The 27,103-nt window shown below is 37.4% G+C and overlaps 1 pseudogene; it reads right to left on the bottom strand.

Annotated features, from left to right (window-relative positions):
- Positions 1-1,737: 1,737 nt before the first annotated feature.
- Positions 1,738-27,103, bottom strand: part of LOC150042147 (vomeronasal type-2 receptor 116-like) — a 77,728-nt pseudogene continuing 52,362 nt past the window's right edge.

Genomic DNA, 27,103 nt, shown 5'->3' with positions numbered 1-27,103 from the left:
TTTCTTGAGTTTCTTGTTCTACCTGTTTGAAAATGGGAGCAAGATTAATACTAAACAAGGTTATAATTTTTCATATATAACCAACCTAGACCTTTTTAGTTGGCTGACAATAGATGTTCACACCTTTAGATTGGTAATATCACTGTCTCTTTCTTTTTGTGCACTTACATACAAATCTAATACAACCACAGATTACCGATTTATGACCAAAACAATAAGCCCCTCAATCCAATCTCTATTGTATTTAAGTCCCTCCTAACCTAGAATGTAATTGAACACCTAGATACACATCATTGCTCAGCAACCTTCAAATGTATATCCATGCATTATAAGAGTTGAAGGATGATCAGAGGACCAGAGATAGAAAAATAATATGAAATACAATAAGGGAGGTAGGAAAAGAATAATGCAGGAATGTAAGTTATTATAGTAATGAATAAAAGTTATAGTGTAAGGATAATTGACCTAGGATGATAGACAGGTAATATTTTTGTTCACAGTTTAGAAGAACTTAGATAAAACTTAAGAAAATAAGAAGAGTAATAAGAAGAATATAGAGAGAAAAGGGGGAGGTAGATATAGGAGATTTCAATGATACAAATTGAAAAAAAAGAAACAAAAAAACAACAAAACAAAACAAAAGAGAACACAACAAAAAAAGAAAAAAAAGTTTGGGGGCGATTCCTCAGTATTGTGAGTTCTTACCCAAGAGATTCTATGGTTGAGAACCAGGAGATTAAAAACCAGGTGACAGTATCAATATAGATATCATTTTTATTTAGACTACACTCAGAGCTGTCCCAGTGTTTCTTGGAAAAACCACAGTGGCAGAAGGAATGCGGGAGAAGAGAACAGAAAAAGAAAAAGAAAAAAAAAGGAATGAATCATAACGTTTAATAAAAGGTGCAGGTAAAATGGCAAAGAGAAAATAGGAACTCCTGAAGATGCAAATGAATAGGGGTAGAAGAAGAACAACAACAACAAAAAAGGTTATTCTTCAGTTTTTTGGGGGGCGGGGTGGTGGGCAGGGTAGGAATCTTTTGTCTCCACTGATTTAGGGATCCAAACAATTCACAAAGTATTTTTCTCTTCTGATTTGGCTTTGTGGTTTTTTGGATCAGATTGCTTGATTGGGAAAACAAAGCTGAAAGATTTGCGGACGGCTTTGTTTACCAGATCTGTGGCTCAGTGCTGGGGACAGACTTCAGAAGCACCAGGGTTGGATTTCTGGCTAAGGTATCTCTGGGAAATCCTTTGCCAGTTAGAATGGTGGCACTGCCAGCAGCACCTCGCAGGCTCCAATTGATTTGGCCGGGTCTTTGACAGCAGTCAAGATGGTGCTGCTCTCAGCTGGTGCCTGAGGGGGCACCCTCCCCATGCCATTCTGTGAGCCAAAGTGGAAACTTCTCCTCAGAGATACTCACAAATTGCAGGATTCTCTGGTTCCGTGAAGCTGGCAGCTCCATGCACGGCCAGGTGTCGGCTCTTGGCTCCCGCAGGCTCTGTGTGCCTCTGTCTCCATTTAGCAGTTCTGCGCTAATCAATTTTTGGTAGAGAACTGTCCCCTAGGCAGCCAGAAATTGCATCTTGGTGGGACATCAGAATGACTCACATTGAACCGCCGCCATCTTCCGCCAATCTCCTCCTCATTGAAGAAATATCTATATTATTATCTAATGTAATTCCAGGAAAGAAATACAGATTAAGTTCAGATCTTCTATCCCATGACCATTCACATTAGTCATGTAGGGTAGGCTTTGTTCCTCTAGTATGTGTTTTATATCTGAAGCCATATACAGAATTTCTTTCTGGTCTCAACATGATGAGGTAACATTTGGGGGCAAAGATGCAGCCTAAGAGCCCTGCACTGGAAGCCAAGATAGAGAATATCTTCACAGCTGCCATGTTCTTCCCCTTGGTGCTATGATATACTGGCAGAAAATTAGCCCAGACACTGCAGAACAACAGCATGCTGAATGTTAGGAACTTGGGTTCATTGGAAGCATCAGGTAGGTTCCTATCAAGGAAAGCTACAGCGAAGCTGGCCAAGGCCGGGGAGCCAAGGTATCGCAGAACACAATAGAAACTTGTGAAGAAAACTTGAGGACGTGGCCATATTCATAATGTGCATCTGTATCAATGAAGGAGGAGAGGCTGTGACCCAGAATCTAGAGATTGCCACCTTGATAAGGGTGCAGAGGGGGATAATGAAAATAAGAGCCCCTGATAACAACAGCCACTTTATTCTTTTTTCCTAGAGAAGTGACCTTGAATGCTTGGACCACAGTCACAGTTTTTGGGAGCACTGTGGAAATTGCTGAGATGAACACAATTCCAAATGTGATCTGCTGTAGGATGCAGGTGATTGGGTTGGGATGGCCAATAAACAAAAGGGAGCAGAGGAAACCGAACATAAGGGAGATGAGCAGGATGTAGCTGAGAGCCTGGTTATTGGCCTTCATGTTTGGAGTGTTGTGGTGTTTCACTAAAACTTTTAGAACAATAGAAGTGAGAATAGAGAAGCAAACAGCCATAAAGTCCAGGGCCATTCCTAAGGTTTCTCCATGAGCCATAAAACTTACAGATTTTAGGAGACAATGGTTTCTCTCTGGGTTGGCATATTGATTATCTGGACACCTCACATATTGCTCCATATCTAGGGAGGAATATGAATTATCATTAGTCTGTGATCCATAGTTTCCTTTCTTCATAGGAAATTTGGCAATCACCCTTTAGAGGTAAATTTAACATGGCAATATTTATGATGGTAAAAGCAAGAATTCGCAGATACTTCAAGAAATATCTGCTATTCTCTTTCTATCTCTCTCTACCACCATAATTCACCTTGATTCCTGTGTTCTATTTTTTAGTGCTAAGAAATCTTTCTGGATCTTTATTAAGTGAATAAATAAGGAAGAAGGCAAGCAAAGAAGCACACGGATAAGCAGAAAGGCAGGGAAACACTCTGTCAGAGTTTGGATGCTGTCAAAGGGAGAGAGACACCATGCTCTATTTTTTACTTTCTGAATGCAACTCCTTTTTACCTTTAGTTCTTATCATAGATAGTGATATTGTGATAGTTTTGTAATTTCTAGTATCTTGGCAATAATTATTAAAATTTATGATGGTACAATATTAATGTTCTTTACTGTATACACAATTCAGTGAACATCATTCAAAATTATCGATAATAAAACTTATACTTTCCTATGTATTTGGCTAACATTAATAGAAGCCTTTTAGCACACTCTTGAATTTAGCACGTTATATTTCTCACCTCACATCCTGTAGAACAAGAACCAAAGAATTCATTAAAGCTCAGTAGTCACGTTATGTATGCATAACACTTGTATCTACTTTGTTAAAGTAAACTCAGCTTTCAGATCACTTGCTCTGTGGAAACAGCAGTTGTAAGCAGTGGGAATAAATTTTTATGGGTTTTATTGTAGTTGAATCCTAATTAAAAAAACATAAAGACACTATTCTACATAATACTTCACATTATTTTTGATAGAGGTTCAACTCAACTTGCTGAATAGAGAGAGGAGAGAATTTTTTGAAATAAACACCTATATATCCAAATCCGACAGTTGTGTTATTATAAAAAGCAGTTTTCCCAAGTGCCAGTGGCTCAGGCCTTATGGAAACTTAGAAAGATATTTTCAAGATCTCAGTTTGAATTCAATGGGACAGAAAATTCTGTGAGAATTAATCTCAATTAACCACCAAAAGGGCTGTAAAGTATAATTGTGCCTCAAGTGTTAGAATATTAACCTTGAGTAAAAAAGATTAGGGACAGTGCCCAGGCACAAGTCACACACACAACACACACACTCAGACACACAGACACAGACACACACACACACACACACACACACACACACACACACACACACACACACACAAAGAAGAAATAGCATAAGGAAAGAACTATTTTTTTCCTACCATCGTAATTTAGAACTATTTTTATCAAGTTAGATGAATTAAGAAAAATGTGGAGAGTTGGAGAATGACTACATAGGACATATGCTTTCCAGTCACATTAGCAATTTCATTCTCTGGGCAAGGGATGCAATCAAAACAATAGGCAGCCTTTCCATCCTGGGGGGATTTCCTGAATCCAGATTCACAATTGTCACTGCAAACTGAATGAGATATCTGAGAAAAAGAAAGGAAGAAAGATATCAGTAGCTACTTAGAAATTATCTAGAAATCACAAATGTTCACTCTAGATACTACCCAGGTAATGGCAGCCACAAAATATCAAGCTCTGTATTATCAGTATCTTCCCCCATAAATACACATCAGGCAGTAAAAAATGAATTTTATTTCTGGTCCTCTGCTCAGCTCTAGGTACAGATGAGACATTGTTAGGCCACCATCAACATAAGAAAATCCTGTGATCTTCATTAACAAAGATCTCATTAGTGTCTGTGAATTGATGCTCCTCAGAGGTCTACCAATTGATGAGTTTTGAGAATTTCTAAGCCTCTCACGCCATTGAGATGTTTCAAATACTATGGATATAATGGTTACATTTTACACGTGAAACCCTGCTTTCTGACCTCACATTAGAATATGGCAACATAAAGAATAGAACTCCCATTTGCATGCTCCTGGAATGCAAAGACTTGGCATGTCTCCTAAGAGGTGATCTTCATGTATTTGTCTGCTGAAGCAGTGACAAGATAGCGCTTTGATTTGACTATTCAGATCAACATTAGAAATTTCATTATTGTGTGCTTTAAGTATATAAACTGTCTTGTCTGAATTGGCATCACATATAAATACAAATCCATGTCCCATGCTAGTTAAAAAATGCACAGGTATGAGCTGGGAGTTTGGCCTAGTGGTTAGAGTGATTGCCTAGCATGCACGAAGACCCGGGTTCAATTCCTCAGCACCCCACATACATAGAAAAAGTCAGAAGTGATGCTGTGGTTCAAGTGGTAGAGTGCTAGCCTTGAGAAACTCCAAGGACAATGCTCAGGCCCTGAGCTCAAGCCAAAGGACTGGCAAAAATAAAAAACAATGCACAGGTAAAAGGTGATTCTAAGTGACTCATCATCTGCACAATGAATTGCAACATTTGCTGGATTTATTCCGGAATTTGGAAGTCATACATTGGCACTGATTTATAATCTAATTCAGAAATCAGTGTCTGCGCTTTGAGTGGATGAAATTGTCAAGTCTGGACTTTGTCTGTGTGCATGAAAATGGTGGCCACTGCTTTCCCTATGGACATATGTGATGGGACTATGTGGTTGTCAGCCAATGCCCTCACCAACACATTCTGCCATGAACAGTCAAGGAAAACATCAATATGCCCTTCTGCTGAGGAGTTCTTACATTTTTGACAGAGGAATTCATTTTATTTGTTTTCAAGAATTCCAACAAGCCCCCTGCATATCATTCAGGTGAAGATATGTACAAAGACAAGCAACATCTTGCCATTACATTAATTTCTGTCACCACAGATAACCATTTAACAGGCCAACTAACCACTGAATGACTTACCCACAAAAGCGATCAAATGAACCTTTCAGCTTTATAAATTTATACTCAGGAATATTGTCACAAAGATGGAAATTGTTAAAGCAGGCTTTATCTTTGATTATACATCAACATTCCCAAATTTACTGATTCTTTCCACCCAAGACTCAAGAATAGAAAATTTTTGAAGCTGGATATACTTAAATGTACAATGGTGGGGCATAAATGAGAAAGAGGGGCATAAATTTCAGATTTTTGCTTACTTCTGTGTAATTGAAATTATGATGATTTTTATCAAATCCACCTCGGTAAATCCTAAGGCCCACTCTATCCTATATTTTGATAAGTACAGCTGATGACCATGTGGGGCGTCACTTTACTTTGAAGACCCTCTGGAAAATTCCAAATGTTGAAAATATTATACTCTGCCTTTAATTTCTTTCTTCATCCAAAATATAATTGTTTCCAGCAGGATTGTGAAACTGGATACGCTTTTAAAAAAAGGGTGCAGTTATTAAAATAGGTGTGGTGGATCACATCTGTAATCCTAGCTATTCAGGAGGCCGAGATCTGAGAATTAAGGTACAAAGCCAGCCTGAGACTCTTATCTCCAATTAACCCAGAAAATGGGAAGTGGGGCTTGGCTGAAGTGTAGGGTGGTAGACTTGAGCTGAAGAGCTCAGGGGAAATGCCCTGGCCCAGTTGTAGGATGGTAGCCTTGAGATGAAGAGCGCAGGGACACTATCCAGGCTGAGTTCAAGCCCCATGACCTACAGAAAGTTGGGCTTATTAAAGGTATATATATAATTACAGATTATAATTTCAGATAATATTACAGAAACTCAGAGACTACAACCAGATACCTAATTTAGAATATAATAGCTGTGAGCATGCTGACTCATTTGGATCACAAAAAATTAAATGGAATATGACATTCATTTCTTTTATGTCAAATATTTCTTTACGTGCACATGAACACAGGTTAGGAGTACCTTCAAATATTTAAACAAATAAAAGTATCTTTTGTCAGTTGCAAGTGTCTCACACTTGTATCATCCTAGCTACTCAAGAAGCTAAAATATGGGAATTGAAATTTGAAGCCAACCCAGTCAAAAAAGACCCTTTGAGACTCCTATTTCCAAGTAACTACTCAAAAACTGGTAGTGAAAGCTGTGGCTCAAAATGGTAGTGTTCTAGCCTTGAGGAAAAAGAGCTCAGGGAAAGTATCCAGAGGTCAAGCCCCAAGACTGACAAAGAAAATAAAAAGAAAAGAAGCTGCTCTTGAGCTTTACAAAAATGATCTGAAAGTACTTCATTTAATTCTCTATAAAATCCCCTTACAGAATGTTGTGGAAAAGCTTCAACCAATACAAACACGATACTCACTACACCCTATGTTAGAAATGAAGTTTACAATTTGGGGAGAGGACAATAGGAATGGGGGAATAGGGGAAAAGGAGGGTGGGGTAATATTTTTAAAAATAAATGTACTAATACATGATCTTTACAATAAAAATTTAAAAATAAAAATAAAGCTAAATTAAAAGCTAAATTACTTACCAGAAAAAAAACAGACCAGAAATAAACAAAAAAATGTGACTCTGCTGTTCCAACAAAGGGAATGACCGGTGTAGGGGAAGGCAGCATCCTTTTCCCAATACTCATCAGTGTCAATTCTGTTTGATCAACAAAGGTTTCATGGACAGCATGGGCCAGAGCATACACAGCATTATATATGTTGTAACTCTCTTCAGACATGGCCATGTCAAAAATATGCCTCGACCACCATAAGGAAGGATGATGAAGACAATTCTCCCATGTAACACAGTCTCACTCAGAAACTGAATAATTAAATGAGAGAAACCACAGCCTTGCCAGATAAAAATCCTCTGGGAATTTTGAAGGGTTAACTGTCCTGACAAAATCTGTGAATCTGGTAATATCTTCATGGTGGTGTGAGAAAATGAGAGGTATTTGGAATGAGTCTACCATGAAATACCTCCTTCTGATGGTTAAATTCTGCTGTGAGTTTATAATACAAAGTTTTCCTCTCATTAAAAATTGTTCAATAGCACTGAACTTTATCAAGCAAACCTTACTTTCACTGAAACCATGCACAGTGATGGACAGATCAACCAGGCAAAAACTAAACAGAGAAACCTTAAATTTGAACAACTGTATAGACCAACTAGATCTAACAGACATCTGCAGACATCTGCAACAACAAAATATACGTTTTTTTTTCAGCAGCACGTGGAACATTTTCCAAAATAGACATTTTAGGGCATAAAACAAACCTTGGCAGATTCAGAAACACTGAAATTATTCCCTGCACTTGCTCCGACCACAGGGGCATCAAATTGGAACTGAACACCCATCTCCACCAACGAAAACCCTGTAACTCATGGAGACTGACCAACACATTGTTGAATCACCAATGAGTCATCGAGGATATCAGAACAGAAATCCAACAGTTTATGAAATATAACAAAAAGGAGCACACAAAATACCACCTCCTTTGGGACTCAGCAAAGGCAGTACTTAAAGGAAAATTTATAAATCTGAGTGCCTACAATAACCAATTGAATATATCGCAAACCAACAATTTAATGTGTTTCCTTAAGCTCTTGGAAAAAGAGCAACAAACCAACCCTAATCCCAGTAGAAGGAAGCAAATTATTAAAATCAAAGCAGAATTAAATGAATTGGAGACCAAAAAAACTATAGAAAGAATAAAAAAAACAGGAAGTTGGTTCTTTGAAAAAATTAATAAAATTGACAGACCCTTAGCGAATCTTACAAAAAAAAGAAAGGAGCATACCAAAATAAAATCACATATGAAAATGGTAATATCACGACAGAATTTACCAAGATCCAGAGCATCATGAGGGCATACTTCTCAAACCTTTATGTCAACAAATTTGAGAATCTAGAAGAAATGGATGAATTTCTAGCCAATACTAACATAACCGCACTGAACCAAGAAGACCTAATCCAACTAAACAGGGCTATTTCAAGCACTGAAATAGAAATGTCAAAAGAGACTTCTACCTAAGAAAAGCCCAGGGCCAGATGGATTCACAGCTGAATTCTATAAGGTCTTCAAAGCATTTGGCAAAGTACCATAATTTATAATAATATAACAATATTTTGGAACATCAGTGGGTGTAAAATTGAGTAACCATATCTAGCCTACTAATATCTAATTGCAGTAGTCCAGTTTTCTACAGGAAAGAATTTCCTGAGAAAATATTGCCATCTGTGCTCAATACCACACATAAAATTGTATTTAATCCAAGCTACACTTCTCTTCATATCTATTGATATATAAGAAACACCCACCGGCTGAAAGTGTAACATTTAATGTTTCTTAGAATACTAATAAAAAATAGTCAGATATATTCTGGGCAATTAAGAGAAGGAAAATCAGCAAAACATGGGTAGATACAGTTGAGTAAGAAAAATATGCTAAGCTGAGTACTGATGCTTCATGCCTGCATTTCTAATTTCCCTTGTAGCTGACATCTGAGGATTATGTGTTGATCTCATCTTAGACTTGGAGTCTGGGAAACAATTAATTTAAAGTTAACAACCAAAAGTGCCAGATATGAACCTGTGGCTCAAATGGTAGAGCAATAACCTTGAGCCAATAAGTTCAAGAATAGTTCCCAAAAGCAGCAGAACAGAAATAAAGATATGCAAACAAACCAGCACCATATACAAATATATATATATTTTCTATACCAGGGAAGAGAATAATTTTTAACACTGCCACCTTCTCTTCAAGCTATGGGAGGCAATCTCAGGATACACTTGTCAAACAAACAATTGAGAAGAATGAAAATATAGAGGCAATTACATCTTATCCTGCAACAGGCAAGGAATATGTTTCCAGATTATCTTGAAATTATGTTCTTTTCTTGAAGTTCTTTACGTTATACAGCCATTTATTAGTGAGAGATTTTTATAACTGTTTGTGTCTAGATTGTGAAGCATATCTGACATTAAATAATGATGCAATGCTTAGTTGGAAACAGTGATTACTTGCCTATAATAAAGTGTATGTGTGTATGTGTGTGTGTGTGTGTGTGTGTGACAGAGAGAGAGAGAGAGAGAGAGAGAGAGAGAGAGAGAGAGAGAGAGGAGTATTTGTGTATGTGTGTGGGTTCTAGAGAATGAAATGAGTGGCAAAATGTTCTTTGTGAGTTTATTGTCTCAAGGCTAGGATTTTGGCACTTCAGTTACTGGTCTACTTCCATATTTGAGTGTTTAATTGGAGATTAAAGTCTCATAGGCTGGCTACAAACTTCAATCATCAGACAGAAGCCTTCTTAGTACTTAGGATCACAGTCATAAGCCACCACCCTAAAGTAATAATTTTGTAACTACCCTCACAATGTAAGTATTAGCCAATAAATCTCAGACCACTGGTCATCATGGAAGGAAATGGGTCTGCAGACTTTTAGTACAGAACTCATGCCACTGATTCAGTTTGTTTGTAATAGCATTACTTCGTATTCTACATTGCCAGCTGGTATGGAGGAGATACAGGGAACCTGGAATAAAGTGTAGAGATTACAGCCCTGGAAAGATAGCAAACCACAAATCCTCTCCTAACACCAGATAGAAAATTACTCCACAGTAGCTACAAGATAATACAATGAAAGTAATCTACTTCTTGTGCATAGGGATGGAAGTTCAGGGTAGAGAACACAGAACATTCTTATGTGTACTTGGAGTTCTCACAGCTATAGCTCATACTGAAAACAAAACAGTACATGAAAAGGCAACATTGAGTTACTTACGGCTTGTTCTCTTCATGACGAGAATCATCACTGGTATTGCCTTCTCTTCCCAAAGGGTAGAGAGGGAAAAACCCAGAAATCATCACATCTCCATCCATGTGTGCTCGGGGTTTCATTGTAGAAAAGCAGCTAGTGCCAGCCAAGGACCTGAGAGAGTGTGAAAGCTGGTGAATAATGACGGTGAAAATCAAAAGGCACATCCCCAAAGCAACTACACAGCTGAAATTCTGGCTAGAAGTGAGGCCCATAATATCAGATAGTATATCCATATACACTTAATTCTAAAATTCTCATCATATGTTATTAAGACATGTGCATGTGTGTATGCATGCAATGGGAACTCAGACTACAAAAAATATAATTTCTTGTAAAAAAAATCCATACCAATTTCCTTAGCACATGCATTAACTTGCATTAATCATGTGCTTGTTTCCCCTTTACCTTCGTTTTTGGCAGCATATATTCTTAGTCTTCTTCATAGACATTGTCACTGGAGTGAGATAAAAGACAGTGTTGAGGGTTGGGAGGGTGACCTAGTAGTAGACTGCTTACCTAGTATGCACAAAGCCCTGGATTTGAGTCCTTGGTGCCACAGTGAGGGATCAGGATGAACTATTTTAATTCATCTAGCTTTCCTGTAAAGAAACATAGCTGCTAGAAGTGTTGCCATGACACGCTGTAAATTTGCAAAGAAGAAAAACTAGGCCCAAGCCTAAGTTTTGCTTCCCTGCCAATGAGTTGCAGTTTCCTTAAAGTCCTCTGCCATACCATAATATTAGGTCCCCCAGCAACAACCACAGGAAGGCAGAGACTATGGGCATAAAACAACGGTTTGGGGAAGACTTCAGAACCAATCAAAACACAAATGATCTTTTTGTTCAAATTCTATCCATCCAGGGTATACTGTGATGGGATTTCCCCTAACCTCCTACCATTGCAAGTAAAAATCACTTCGCCACGCCTTTTGAGATTCACTGCCAGCTGGCCCTGCTACTTTAGAATGTGCTGGTGTGAGTCCAGCCTGGAGCTTGCCCTGCAATAAAGACCCTTTTGCTTTTTGCACCTGTGGTGGTCTCCTGATGTTCTTTGAGGATACCTCAATCTGTACATTTCAACGGAAACAGAAAAATCTGGAAGTAGTGCTTTGGTTATGTATATTATTAATTCACAATAGATTTCTATGTTTCTATCTGAAAGAAAGACTTGCAAATTTTGTAATTACATGGAACGACTGGGAACTTTTTTTATTATGATCAGTAAATCAGTCACAGAGATGACAATAGTGCCTTTCTACCTTTGGAAAACCTGAAGGATAGTGGTCTGAGTTCAAGCTGCAAGACTAGCAAAACAAATTTCAATGTTGAGTAGGAGATGATGGCCAAAGGAGAATAGGGAAAAGTAAAACTCTCTCCACAGAAGCAGAGTTTATTTTCCCCTCAGGATTTATGCATTTAGGAACCGACACCAAGTAAGATTTAATTCTCCACATATAAACCAAAGAATAGGTGAGCTGAGTCAGGGAAAAGTAACCATGACAACATTGGCCTAGCATGTGGGCTTCAGCTGTTCCTTCAGTTTGAATTTAAACAGAAAAAAGGGAGACCAAAGCTCATCCATATAGTTGGTTGCTCAGCCCCCAGCTGGCCTGGCTCCCCTCCCCGACACCAACAGGTGGCCAATGACCCCGCGGTAGTCGGAGGGGAGATCAAGGCTGTCAGTAGGCCAGCAACAATGCTGAATTTTTGGGAGAGCTCACAACTGTTCAAGGAAGAGCCTCCATTCCGACCTGCCTTTTTTCAGGATCCCACAGGACCTGGATAGGTGTCAGAAGTGGGTGGAGAATTGTAGAAGAGCAGACTTGGAAGATAAAACACTTCATCACGGAAATACACATGATTCACAATGAGACCGCCATGATCTGTAGAACTAGTCCTCACAGGACAGTTATCTGTTTCTATGTTTGACGGCTGATTGAGCAGTGGGCTCCTATTCCACCCATTTAATTTCAGGGAAAGCCCACCAGCTGGGCTGACTCTGCTACTGTTGCCACCTCTGACTTGGCTCACTGATTCTTTGGAGAAGACCTCTGTATCATTATAGCTTCCTTGATGTGAATCCATAGACTGGAAAGCCTAATGCCCACCTAAAACTCTTCTATGGAGAGATACTAGTTGCTCATTGGAGACATAATTTCTTCCCTGCTATTTACATCATCTTCTCCTACTTGAGATCGAATTTTTTCTCACTCTGATGACGATGTCCTTTAGGAAGTCTAATAATAAATGCTGCCGAAATTAAGGGCCAAGGAATAATTACACATCATTCAAGTAGGTTACACAAGGAAGTATAAAGAGCTTTATGATATTAAGCATAACAACTAGCTTGTGGGAATGAGGCCCATTGCACCTATATATGTATTCTTTCTATATAATCTCTTTGTATGGTTAACTTACAATAATGAAAATTTAAAATTTTACGTCATGAAAACATCCTATAAGAAACCTCCACACTGCTTTCCAGAGTGGCTGAATTAGCTTGCAATCCCACCAGCAGTGCAATAGGGTTCCTTTATCTCCACAACCCTGCAAGCATTTGTCATTGTCTGAGTTCAAAATCTTGGCCATTCTTGTTGGGGTAAGATGGTATCTTAGGGTTGTTTTTACTAGTATTTCATTTATGAACATGGATGATGAGAATTTTCTCATATGCTTTCTGCCATTTTAACCTCTTCTTTTGATAAGTCTCTCTTTTCTATCCTGAACATCATAACCCAGGATATGATAAGGACACCTGCTCAGCTCTGTTCATTACTGCACTATACCCAATAGCCAAGGGGTGGAAACAATCCAGATGCCCTACTGCAGATGAATGGATAAAACATGTGATATATATATATATATATATATATATATATAATGGAATACTACATAACCAACAGACAAGATAAAATAATGGCATTTGCAGGTATGTAGATGAATCTAGAGCGATTCATGTTGAGTGATAGAAGTCAAGACCAAGGAACAAAAGATGCATGCCGTCCTTAATATTGGGCTATTTGATCCAATCAGTACAAGAGAAATGACTCCATATTTCCTTACCCAATGCTATGGACAAGGTATTAGGAATGTAAACACAACTATATAGACATAAAAATTTGTGACTCTAAATTATGATCATATAAAATGTAATGAATAGGCTATTACAATAGAATGGAATTCTCATTAGAAAGTACAGAATGGGATTACAATCCTGAAGTAAATCTGTTTTCAAGGCCATTGAGATGTCTTCATTGAAAATGTGTCTTATATATTTTGACAAGTAGAAATCATAGTTAGCTATAATATTAAGGCTTATAATAGAGAACTTTTTCTTCTACTATCACATGTTCTCAGACAAGTACATCATGAAAAAAACTGATTTGTGTGTGTAGAAAGTTCAGTATAAGTTACCAGTTTTATTGGGGGCTGAGTGTGGAGTCAGACTGAGCTTGCACCTGCAGTACTGCTTAGAGCAAGGCAGACAGGAGATGAGCTGCCATGAAAAACAACTTGTATCATAATGAAAGATGCCACGCTTACCAACTTTGAGCTATGTCAACAGTATTGTGAACTTTCTGGCTTTATCGCTTCTTGTTGGGGTGCTATGTCTGAAACTTGCTTGTTGTTTTGTATGAAAGTAACCCCTGGATGTTTCCTGTTTCTAAGATAGTATAAAAGACTAGAACCAAAAATAAATGGTGCTACAATATAAATCTGCTCTCTCTTAGGCTCCCGTCTTAAGCTGTAGACCTACCGACCCCATCTGTTTCTTGTGTTTTTCTTCTCATCCTCACCCCCTAAATCAGGAATCCTGCCTTGATTCTGCCTGGCTCTGGCACAGTTTGAAGGAGCAATGTCAGAATACAAACATGCAACACATTTATGGCAATGACTTTATTAACATGAAATTGCTGGTTTCACCAACGTCATTGCTGAATTAGGCAATAGCATATGGCTGCATTTGTGGAGGCCACTGTACAGTAGCTTGAATCAAATAGTAATGTGTGGATCTTATGGCAATTTGGTGTGCAAATTGACCATCTGTGTATGATGCCCTAATAACTTTGGTTGACATGTCACTGGGTAAGAGTTTTTTCTAGCCATTTCTATGTGCATCTGATGTAGCATCCTCTGATGCAATCCAGTTGCATCATCCTAAATGCCTATCATGAAAGTAGTTCCTTGGCACAGATGTTGAACCAAACTTATCAAAGTTAACTTCCTTCCTGGGGCCTCACTCTGATTTTGGAGGAAATCCATATTACCTGAGATGAACAAGGAGAATCTGAAAACATGTTTTCCAAGTCGTGGTATTTTCCAAGATGCATAGCCACAGCTGCAGAGCCACAATAAAAGAGGTTTACATATTCCACCTGTGGCTTCACCAAAGCATTTGGTGGAAGATGAGCTACAGTGTCACTACAGACAAAACTGCACCTATACAAAGATATATGATCATGTATACCTGACACTGTGGGCATCTTTTAGCCAGAATTTCAGCTGGACAGATATTTCAGAGATGTGTCCTTTGATTTTTACCCTCAGTCTTCTCCAACTTTCCCTTTCTGACAGGTCCTTGGTTGGAACTAGCTGCTTTTCTACAATGAAATATTGAGAATATGTGGATGGAAATGTGATGATGTCTGGGTTTTTCCTTCTTTACACACGGGAATCAGATGGCAGTAACAGTGATGATAACAGGGATGAACATACAAGCCATAAGTAACTCAATATTTTATTTCCCTTTACCATTTTCTTCTCAAGATGGGAAGCAGGTGAGGGAAGTCTAGGTACACAGATGATGTTATCCATCTGTACTACTATGACATCCTACTCCCTATGCACTTGAAACAGTTTATTTTCATTGTTTTATTTTGATTCTGTTTGTGGTAATATTCTGCCTGCTAGTATGAGAGCACTCTGGTTTCCTTCTCTTCCATATCTGTAAGCTCCTCACTTCCAGCATTACTTTATCCACTCCATCCAAGTTGTTATTGCAGGGGATTAAATGATGTTATTACTATCATCCAGAGTCAGTGGCATGATTTCTTTTTTTTCCCATAGTTCTTTTTTTATTGTAATTAGTAAAAGGGTTACATGATATTTGCCAGATAGAAGGTGCATTAATTCACATACATTGATACCCTTTCACATGTCTTGGTACCCGTTTCCCTCCCCCCCCACACCCCCCACCCGTCTTGGTTTCCCCCCTTCCCTATCAAATTTCAAATATCCAAATACAAATAAATTCAATATATCAGATAACAAAGTGAGATACTATACCAATATGAGATAACCAAGGGACAGCAAAGGAGATGAGAGACAACATAGTACATTAAGGACAACAATCATTCATTATATGGCTTTTGTTTCAGTATCCTGGAGGCATGATATACTAAAAGGCTTCAGAAACATTTCCATCCTCACAGACAAGTGGTCTGAGAAGATCTGTTTGGTAACTTGTATAGTGGGGACATCAATAAAAATTCTTATTGTAGGCTGGTGGCTCATGACTGTCTATTCTTCACTATGCTGGAGGCTGGTATTTGAGGACTAAGGTCTGAAGCAAGCACCAACATAAAAATCCGTGAGACTATTATTTCCAATTACCCATGAAATCTGGAAGGAGAGCTGTGGGTCAGGTGGCAGAGTTCTAGCCTTGAGAAAATAAGCTCAAAGACAGTATCTGGCCTCTGATTTCATGCCCTAAGACACATACACACTAAGACACACACACACACACACACACACACACACACACACACACACACACAAATACACACACAGACACATTCTCTTTTACTGCAGACAAATAGTTACTTTTACAAACTAACCACTGTAACACTATTTCATGTCAGATATGCTTCACGATTCAGGCATGACCAGGCATTGTAAAAGATCTTTTATGATAGACTTTTGTCTGCCCCCAGTAAGTTTTGGTTTACTCATGTACATATATATCCTTGGCTCTTGTCCTGGAACAGGGCCTCAGTAATAAATGCCTATACAAAGAAAATGGAAGGGAAGAGAAGGGGAAGGGAGGAGATGGGATGGGAGGGGGGAGGCATAAGAAAATAACTATTTGGAACTCTAAGAAACTCTAACAGCCTACTCCACATGTATTGTAAGAAAAAATGTCACTGCCTCTATCATTTTCATTATTTTTCAACTGCTTGGTTGACAAGTGGGTCATTGGGTAATTGCCCACATTTGGGAGCTAAAATGGCAGTGATAAACCTGATATATTGCATATATGTCTTTATCTTATATGTCACTGATGTTTCCTTATCTTTATTTCTTTTGTGCTGGCCCTGGGATCCCAGCACCTGCACACTCTCCCTGAGCATTTTGGATGGAGGGCAGTGCCCTACCACTTGAGCCACAGCTCCACATCTGCCATAATTTGGATGTTAAATAGAGATTGAGTCTCTTAGACACACCTACTGAGGATGGGTTCAAACATGGTCCTCAAATCTCAGATTTCTGAGTAGTTAAGTATGCAGACATAAAAGACCTTTGCCTTAGCTTATTTTGTTTCCTCACCACTATTTGCCTATGTTTTTCTAATTTTCCTTCTCTTAAATTTCCCCAAACATATTTTAGTCCCTTTGCACATTAGTGCTAAGATAGACATATTAAGCAGTATAGTTTCAACATATTGATGTTTCTTATCTATCTGCAGAAATGAAGAAAAGTATGGTCTGGGTTAGGTAAAATTTTATGTTTGGAATTGATTACACACATGAGTATTTATTCATGAAGTTATTCATATAGATAAGTATATTGCTGCAACTAGAAATTGGTAAGTTAGAGATTTGACTCAATTCTACATCCACTGATGCTCCAAATTTTTTCTCAATTGTTATACAATAGGGTACTTTTGCCACCTAACTGATTCATATTGTTCTACCTTAGATGCCATGTACTTTGATTGTATTTATGGTCATATTTATACCTTGTCACACATCCTTTTTTCTCTCTCATATCACTTGAGCCACCCATCTACTTCTGGCTTACCATTGGTTAACTGCATATATGAGTGTCTTGGAGAGATTTGCAATAGAGCAAAACCTAGATACATAAGACCATACAGTATGATGCTAAATGAAAGGACCTCTAGGATATAGAAACAAAAGCCATATAATGAGTGATTTTTGTCCTTAATGTACTATGTTATGTCTCATCCCTTTTGTTGTCCCTTGATTATCTCATATTGTTACACTATCTCACTTTGTTATGTGATATATTGGATAAATTTTTATTTGGTTATTTGAAATTGGTTAGGGAAGGGGGAAAACAAGATGAGGGGTGGGGGTGGGGCGGAGGGAAATGGGGACCAAGACAGGAGAAAGGGTATCAATGTATGTGAATTAATGCACCTTCTATCTGCCAAATATAATGTATCCCTTCTATTAATTACAATAAAAATATATGAAAAATTTTTTTTAAAAAATTTTAAAAAAGGGTATCATGGAACTTTCTGCTCCAGCTTGCCTTCATTGAGGCTCTTTGGATATCATCCTCTTGGTCAGCTATGATTATAGGAACAAATAGTTTTAATTTCTTTAGGTATCCCCAATTTATACTTTTTACCATCAAAAAAACTGCAGTTCCTTTTTTATAATTTTTATTTTGTCTGTTACTTAGTACAAATTATATTTTGAAAGGGTTCCATTGTGATTTTTTTCCACAAAAGTGCCTAGTATATTTGGAATAAATTTACTTTCTAAATTTACCTTCTCCTTCATATATTTTATAATAAAGAAATTAAGCAATGATTTTCCGAATCAATCTCTGTGATCCAGAACATTAGCATGAACACTGACTGATTCATTTTATGGACATAATTCCAGATACAAATGTGCATGAATGACTACTTGGACTGTAAATTATCTACCTATAAATATATTTTTAATGTTATCAATGAAATGAGAAGCCTCTAGTTTTCATGGCATTTGCATGACAAACTTTACCGACATGTAAATAAGCAATGAAAATGTAAACTCATACTATCTCTATGGGACTCTTTGAGGTACTAATCTGCAAGTTCTCTCCTTACAATGTTATTTCTTCACTTGAGGTTGCAGGTATTTAATTAAAAATTAAATGCTATACCAGAAATATATACACCTTCATGTCTACAAGAGAGGAACAGCACTTAAATACCTTGTGTCTAGCATGCAACTCCAGCTCAGATCATAGCCCTTCACTTTAAAGGCTTCATGTCATCATAACATAAACTGGAGTGTCTCAAAACAAGATTTTTCACACAGGTAGAGCTAGTGACTCTGAGATAATGGTAATAGAATATATGCTATCTGCTGAAATCCCACTCTATTGTTCATGGATGACATGTTTTGTGGGTGTGCATCTGTTAATAAAGCACTTTTTCTGCTGAAATAAGTTTCTGAATCTCATTCATGAAAAATTCTCTTCAAGTCCTTACATAATCCTATATACACTGCATTAATGTTCCATTCCCATTGTGGTTCATGTTTATACATACTCATTGGCAAAGGAGCAAGCATTCAATCTATCAAAATCATGAGCTTTGAAGTACTCTCAAATTTCTACACTCTGTTCACAGATGTATCTTTATTGAAGTACTTCTAAATTTCAGTGTTCTGTTCACAGATTTATCTTTAAGAACTATCAATTTTCTTTGGCCTTGACTTTTGCTATGAAGAGATCAATGAAAACCCTGATCTTTACATAACTTGAGTCTTGGGTTTGATGTATGTAATGTTCAATGTGAGGCTTGGAAAGCATTTAAAATTCCCTTCAACAGCCTCTTGGGGGAACTATAACATTCCAAACTACTCCTATATGAGAGAGAGAGACCAAATCTCTAGCAGCACTTACAGGACCATCGACATTAACAACTGCTGAAGTTGGGACACTTTTGGACCTCTACCCTTTTCTAAAAGTAAGGGTGGGAGGAGTGGAGTGATATTGTTTAAATGTGAAGTTTGGTACTGGAAAATTATATAAAGAGACTGGATTTATGAGCATATCAAATTGGTAATATTAAAACATAGGTATTCAAGATAATGGGAAATATTGTCCAATTTCTTGGCAAAGATGAAGGAAAAGTGGAGCATACAAATGGAGTTTTTTGAAGGTTTTAGCTTTATCAATTATTTTCTTTAAACTACCAGGAAATGAAAAATGAATATAGCATATAAAGGCATAATGAGCTGGTGCTTTTGGCTCACAAGTGGAATCTTAGCTACTCAGGAGATATATTTCTAATTCACTAGCAAAAAGACAGGAGGAATATGTGGTTCAAGTGATACAATGCTACCTGTGTTATTTATTCACAATGGAATTCTATGCTACTATCAGAAAGAATGACATCCCCCCATTTGTAAGGAAATGGAAAGGCTTAGAAAAAATCATATTAAGTGAAGTAAGCCAGACTCAGACATAGGCTCAATGTTTTCCCTCATTTGTCATAATCAGTAGAAACTTGGACTCTCCTATCAGATATTTCCTATAGAAGAAAACCTAGATATGTAAGGCCATACAGTATGACTCTAAATGAAAGACTTCCAGGATATACAAACAAAAGCCATATGATGTGTGATTGTTGTCCTTAATGTACTATTTTATCTCTCATCACTTTTGCTATCCCTTAGTATGGTTTCTTTTAAAAGATATCCTCATACTTGTCATTTCTTAAAGACATAATACTAATGAATTCATTACCCTGAAAGTACATTGAATTCTTGGCATTGGGGGTTCATATTTGTAATTGTAGTTATTAAGGAGACTGGGATCTGAGTACAAAGACAGCCCAGGTAGAGAGGAACATGAGGCTCTTCTTTACAACTATAAAACAGCCTACAGTGGAGCTATGGCTCAAGAGTGAAGTACCATCCTTGAGTGAAAAAGCTAAGAGGCAGAACTTAGGCTCTGAATTCAAGCCCCAGTACTGGCACACACAGACACACAGACACACAGACACGCACAAACACACAACACACACACACACACACACACACACTTGCACACACAGATGTGCGTTTTGGATCTAAAACTAAGAATATGATGTATGTATGAATCCTTCTTCTTTATTTAAATTTTATTCATGCGACAAATATTTTTATGGTAAAGGTGATATACAGAGAGGTTACAGTTATTGTAGTCAAGTAATAGTGGGTTGCTTCTTTCATGTTTAATAAACAAGTGTTCAAGGAGGGATTCTTTTTTTCGTATATTTTTATTGTAATTAATAAAAGGGTTGCATGATATTTGCCAGATAGAAGGTGCATTAATTCACATACATTGACTCCCTTCCACCTGTCTTGGTCCCCATATCCCTTCCCAAATCTCCACCCCTTATCTTGCTTTCCCCCCTTCCCTATCCAATTTCAAATAACCAAATACAAATATATCCGATATATTAGGTAATAAAGTGAGATACTGTAAAAATATGAGATAACCAAGGGACAACAAAAGAGATGAGAGATAACATAGTACCTTATGGACAACAATGATTCATTATATGGCTTATGTTTGTATATTCTAGATATGCTTTCATTTAGTGTCATAACATAAGGCCTTTGGTATCAAGGTTTTGCTCTATTGCAAATCTGTGCTAGAAGAGCCCAAGGTTTCTACTGATTATGGCAAATGAGGGAAACCATTGAGCCTAAGTTCTTTGAGTCTGGCTTGTTTCAATTAAGATGATTTTTTCTAAGTCTTTCCATTTCCTAACAAATGGGGTGATGTCCTTCTTTCTGACAGCAGCATAAAATTCAATTCTGTACAAATACCACACCTTGTTGATCCATTCATCAACTGAGGGGCATCTAGGTTGGTTCCATATCTTTGCTATGGTGAATAGTGCTGCAATGAACTTTGTTGTGCTAGTGGATTTAGTATGCCCTTGTTTCTGTTTGATTGGGTAAATGCCAACTAGCGGAATTGCTGGGTCATAGGGGAGCTCTATGGTTAGTCTTTTGAGGAACTGCCATACTGCTTTCCATAGTGGTTGAATGAATTTGCACTCCTGCCAACAGTGTAGTAGTGATCCCTCCTAGCCACATCCCCTCAAACATCTGTTGTTATTAGTTTTCTTGATATTGGCCATTCTAACAGGGGTGAGGTGAATCTTAGAGGTGTTTTGATTTGTATTTCGTTTATGACCAGAGATGTTGAGCATTTCTTCATGTGTCTATAGGCCATTTTTGTTTCTTCTTCAGAGAAGACTCTCTTTAAGTCTTTGGTCCATCTTTTAATGGGATCGTTGTTACTTTGGAGATTAGTTTTGGAGTGATTCAATTTTTTGATCTGTTGTTATATTTTAGGTATGAGGCCTTTGTCCATTGTATGGTTGGTGAAGATCTTCTCCCACTCTGTAGGCTTCCTAATTAGTTCACTAGGTATGTCCATGCCATACAAAAGCTCTGAAGTTTAATTCAGTCCCACTTATCCAGCCTTTTTCTGATTTGTCATGATTTTTGATCCTTATTAAGAAAGTTTCGACCTGTGCCAAGGAGGCCTAGTGTATCTCCTATTCCTTCTTTTAAAGTTTTCAATGTGTCGGCTTTTACCTCCAGGTCTTCGATCCATTTGGAGATAATTCTAGTGCAGGGTGACAAAGAAGGATCCAACTTAATTTTCTGCAGGTGCTTAACCAGTTCTGCGAGAACCAGTTGTTGAAGAGCCTATCTTTCTTCCACTCTAATTTTGGGTACTTTGTCAAAGATTGGGTGGCCACAGGTCTGTGGTTTAATATCTGGGTCTTCAGTTCCATTCCATTGTTCTTCAGGCCTGTTCTTGTGCCTGTACCAAGCTCTTTTGATAATTATATCTCTGTAATAGAGTCTAAAGTTTGATATTGAAATTCCTACTGTGCTGGTCTTTCTGCGAAGCAGAGTTTTTGCTATACGGGGTCTTTTACTATTTCATATGAAATTTTGGATTTCCTCTTCTGTTTCTTTAAAGAATGATATTGGGATATTGATGGGTATTGTGTTGAATTTGTAGATAGCCCTTGGCAAGATTGTCAGTTTCATAATATTGATTCTTCCAATTCAGGAGCATGGGGGGGGGGGTTCCGTGTACTCAGTTGTGCTTTAATTTCTTTTTTCATGATTTTAAAATGTCCTTTACATTCTTAGTTAAGGTAATTCCTAGGTACTTTATTTCCTTTGAGGCTATTTCAGAAGGAGTTGCTATCCCGATTGTTGCCTCATTCCTCTCACTGTTGGCGTAGAGGAAGGCAGTTGATTTTTGAGGTTTAATTTTAGAGCCTGCTACTCTTCCAAAGTTTTGAATCAGCTCAAGGTGCTTGGGAGTAGAGTCTATAGGATTCTTTAAATACAGGATAGTTTTACTATCCCGCAAAGCGGGATAGTTTTACTTCCTCTTTCCCTGTTTTGATCCCCTATATGCTTGTATCTTGCCTTATTGCACTGGCTAGGAATTCTTATACTATGTTAACTAGTAGTGGAGAGAGTGGCGTCCTTGTCTCATTCCTGATCTTAGAGGGAATGGCTTTAGCTTTTCACCATTAAGTATAATACTAGCTGTGGGTTTGTCATACACAGCCTTTATTATATTGAGTAATGTTCCTTGGATTCCTAATTTCTCCAGAGCTTTTAACATAAAGGGGTATTGATACTGTCAAATTCCTTTACTGCATATATTGAGACAGTCCCTGCTCCTGTTGATGTGATGAATTATATTAATTTATTTGCGTATGTTGAACAAGCTTTGCCTCCCTGTCATGAATCCTGTTTGATCATACTGTATAATTTTTTGATGAGTTGTTGTAGACAGTTGGTCAGTATTTTGTTGAGAAGTTTTGCCTCGATGTGCATCAGAGAAATAGGTCTATAGTTCTCTTTCTTTTATGAATCTCTGTCTGATTTGGGGATGAGGGTTATGCTGGCTTCATAGAACGAATTTTGTAAAGAACCTTCATTTTCAATTTCATTGAAGAGCTTGAGGAGTATTGGTGTGAGCTCTGCTTTGAAGACCGTTTACAATTCAACTTTGAATCCATGTGGCCTTGGGAGTTTCTTAGGTGGAAGGTCTCTTATTGCCATTTCTATTTCAGTGCTTGAAATAGGCCTGTTTGGGTTTGTTCTTCTTGGTTCAGTGTGGGTATGTTAATATTGGCTAGAAATTTATCCATTTCTTCTAGATTCTCAAATCTGTTGGCGTAAAGTTTTTAGAAGTATTCACTCATGATGCTCTGGTTCTTGGTAATTTTGGTCGTGATATTACCATTTTTGTCTGTGATTTTGTTTATTTCGGTATGCTCTGCTCTTTTTTTGGAAAGATTTGCTAAGGGTCTTTCAATTTGTTAATTTTTTCAAAGAACAAACTCCTTGTTTTGTTGATTCTTTCTATACCTTTTTTTTGGACTCCAATTCATTTAATTCTGCTTTGATTTTAATAATTTGCTTCCTTCTACTGGGATTAGGGTTGGTTTGTTCCTCTTTTCACAGGAACTTAAAGTGACCCATTAAATTGTTGATCTACCACCCCCCCATCTGACTATCTTCTACTTATTGCTATCTATCAATCATCCATCCAACCATTTATCATTATCCTTTGGGTATCTATCTTCAATCAATTTATCTATCATCCATCTATGTACCTGCCTATGTATGTACATTTGTATGTATATATGTATGTATGTATGTATGTATGTATGTATGTATATATGCATGTATGTAATCTGTCTATCTATTGTTTGATTGATCTGTCTTTCTACCTGTGTATCTTTATTTTCTATCATCTGTTTTTGCTATTCAGTTGAAACTCTCAGGTTTGTATGCTAGATAATTTTTACTGATTTGCCAATGGCTATATTACTTTTTAAATTTTAAAAAGTGATATGGTACATGATTTTGATATTATTTATTAGAAGAACATACCTGAATTATTGTTGTTCTCAAACAACTCAGATATTAAATAATTCCATGGTTCAATGTTTCTTGATTTATAATCACCTAGGGATGGTGTTTTATAAATCTCTTTGATTTATAAAATTTATTTTATTATATTTTTTTGTCCTGGGGATTGAACTCAAGGCCTAAGCACTGTTCTTGGGCTTTCTCAAGCTAGGATCTTTACCACTTGAGCCACGGCACTACCTGTGCCATTTTCTATGTTTTTGTCACCAAGGAATTGAACCCAGGTTTTTATTCATGATAGGCAAACACTACCACGAGGCCAAACCGCCAGCCCCTCTCTTTCCTTTTTTTGATAATTTTGTTCAGACACAAAGTTTGGCCTTTTCAAATGACCCATGAGTAGCTGGTATTGGGATTCTTTCTGCTTCATATTAGCATTGTGTTTGTGGGGGGGGTTGTGTGTGTGTGTGTGTGTGTGTGTGTGTGTGATCTTTGTGTCACTCGAAACGTTATTCTCTATTATCATACTATGGAAAAATTACCTTTGCTCCCTAATGGTCCACTGCTCCAGCCTTCCAAAAATGAGGTAAAATCCTGGAAGTCACTTTCTCTTACTGTTACAATGACAGATTCATTTCTAAAATTGTTCTTACCGACATGCCATTGAAAGGTGTATTGAGATGTGTTGTTTATAATTCATGTTCCAGTTAGGGAAGCCCTGGCAGTTTCTTCCTAGATAAGCAAAATCTGTCTTGGCTGTGTTTCTTTGATTATATGCTGACTTTATACATTCTCTTCTACCTAAATGAATCAACATCTGGTACTTGAAATATCTGAGGAAGAAAGCTGTTGATCACAGAATTTAGGTCAGGGATAATGGGAAATGTGGTACATTTAAAGTGAAGACTTGAGAATTATTTGGTTTGAAGACAATTGTATTTCAGAAATATTCCAGACTTTTACAGTAAATGCAACATAATATAAATGATATAGGTGCATTATGTGTGAATAAAAATTTCCAATGCGTTGCCAGTGGCTAATGGTCAAAATCCTTCTCAAGGGGCCTAAGATCCAAGGATCCTGATTTGAAACTAGCACAGGCAGGAAATTACGTGATACTCATATCTGCAAAGATCCACCAAAAAGCCAGAAGTGGAACTGTGGCTTAAATGGTAGAGTTCTAGCCTTGGGCAAAAAGAAGTATAAGGACAGTGCCCACGCTTGAGTTCAAGCAAAGACTGGCACAAAAAATAAAAATGAAATAAAAAATAAAGTTTCCAGCCCAAGTGAGTTCTAGGAAGTTGCTGTAACAGCCTTCAGAGGTGCATTGAGATCAAAAATTTTATTTATTAAAATGACAAACCCTTCAGACATCTATGAGTGGTTCAAATAAAATGCTTTTCTTTTTTCCAGCAAGACATCTTTACTTTGTTGGGTTTGTTTTCTTACCTTCTCATTCTGATCAGAGATTTATAATCTGATCTGTTTTGCACTTACAGAGAAGAGTCACATTCTCCTTAGGGCGTTAGAATCTAAAGTCAGCCAGCAAATTATGAAGGATCTATAATCAAAGTTTCTCTGAATAAGTTTTCTGACCTGAACAATCTACAAAGGACAATATAAATATTTCAAGATCTATAATCTCCAATGGTATTTTTAAATCTTTTTTGTATCCTGTAAGTACTGCAGCCTGGGCAGTGTCCCTTAGCTATTTTGCTCAAGGATTGTACTCAATCACTTCAGTCATACTTTCACTCCCAGGTTTTGGCTAGGTAATTGAAGGTAAGACTTTTTTCTAATTGTATATTATTGTAGGGGTAGTATATACAGGGGTTACAGTTACATTTGTCAGGTAGTGAAGGTAAGTCTTACGGACTTTCCTGCCCTCGCTGGTTTTGAATAGAGATCCTCACATCCCAGACACCTGAGTTGAGTAGCAGAAATTTCTTAAGAATAACAAGTTATGAGAATAAATGAAAAAGAAACTGGTTAGACTCATTTAAAGAATTGTACTTTAATGAAAAGCATAAAATGACTTCGATAATTGACAAAAACTTCCCCTAAAATAAAATGACTCTCTTAAATATTGTCTCTATGTTTAATATTCCTTTGAATGAATAGAGGGAAATTTATGTGAAATTAACTAGTAAAGTGCATTTTTCATCCATATATATATTTATTGTAATTAATAGAGGGTTACATTATATAGACCAGATAGAATGTGCATTACTTCACAAACATTGATACCCTTTCTCATGTCTTGGTCCCCATTTCCCTCCCCCATCCCTATTACAGAGCTTTATATAAAGTGCTATCTTAGTTTCACACTGCTACAATAAAATACCTGAAAGGTTTATTTTGAATCACAGTTCCAAGATTTGGGTCTATCATGAAGGTGTCATATAAGGATGGGAATATGTATTTGAGTATTTACATTTTGAGCCAGGAGGGAGAGAGGGAGGGAGGGATGGAGAGAGAGAGACAGAGAGAGAGAGAGACAGAGAGAGAGAGACAGAGAGAGAGACAGAGAGAGAGACAGAGAGAGAGAGACAGAGAGAGACAGAGAGAGACAGAGAGAGACAGAGAGAGAGAGACAGAGAGAGAGAGAATTTTATAATCCAACTTGAGGATATAATTTCAGTAACTTTCAACTAGGCAATACTTCTCAAAGTTAAAATAGCATTTATCAATCTTATGACATAAACCTTTAGAAGAGAGCTTTGGGGAACACAGTCGTATTTAGGTGGAAACCATTTGGTCACACCTGCAATCTTAGCTACTCAGGAGGCTGAGATTTGAGGATTGGAAGAAAGATTGTGAAAATCTTATCTCCAATGAAGCATTAAAAATGTTAAAATGGAGTGGTTGGCTTAAATGATAAATCACTAGCCTT

This window comes from Megascapheus bottae, chromosome 37 (assembly GCF_031878675.1).
Source record: "Megascapheus bottae isolate mThoBot1 chromosome 37, mThoBot2.hap1, whole genome shotgun sequence".
Classification (NCBI taxonomy): Eukaryota; Metazoa; Chordata; class Mammalia; order Rodentia; family Geomyidae; genus Megascapheus; species Megascapheus bottae.
Note: the sequence above shows the minus strand (reverse complement) of the source record. Positions and strands in the feature narration are given on the sequence as shown.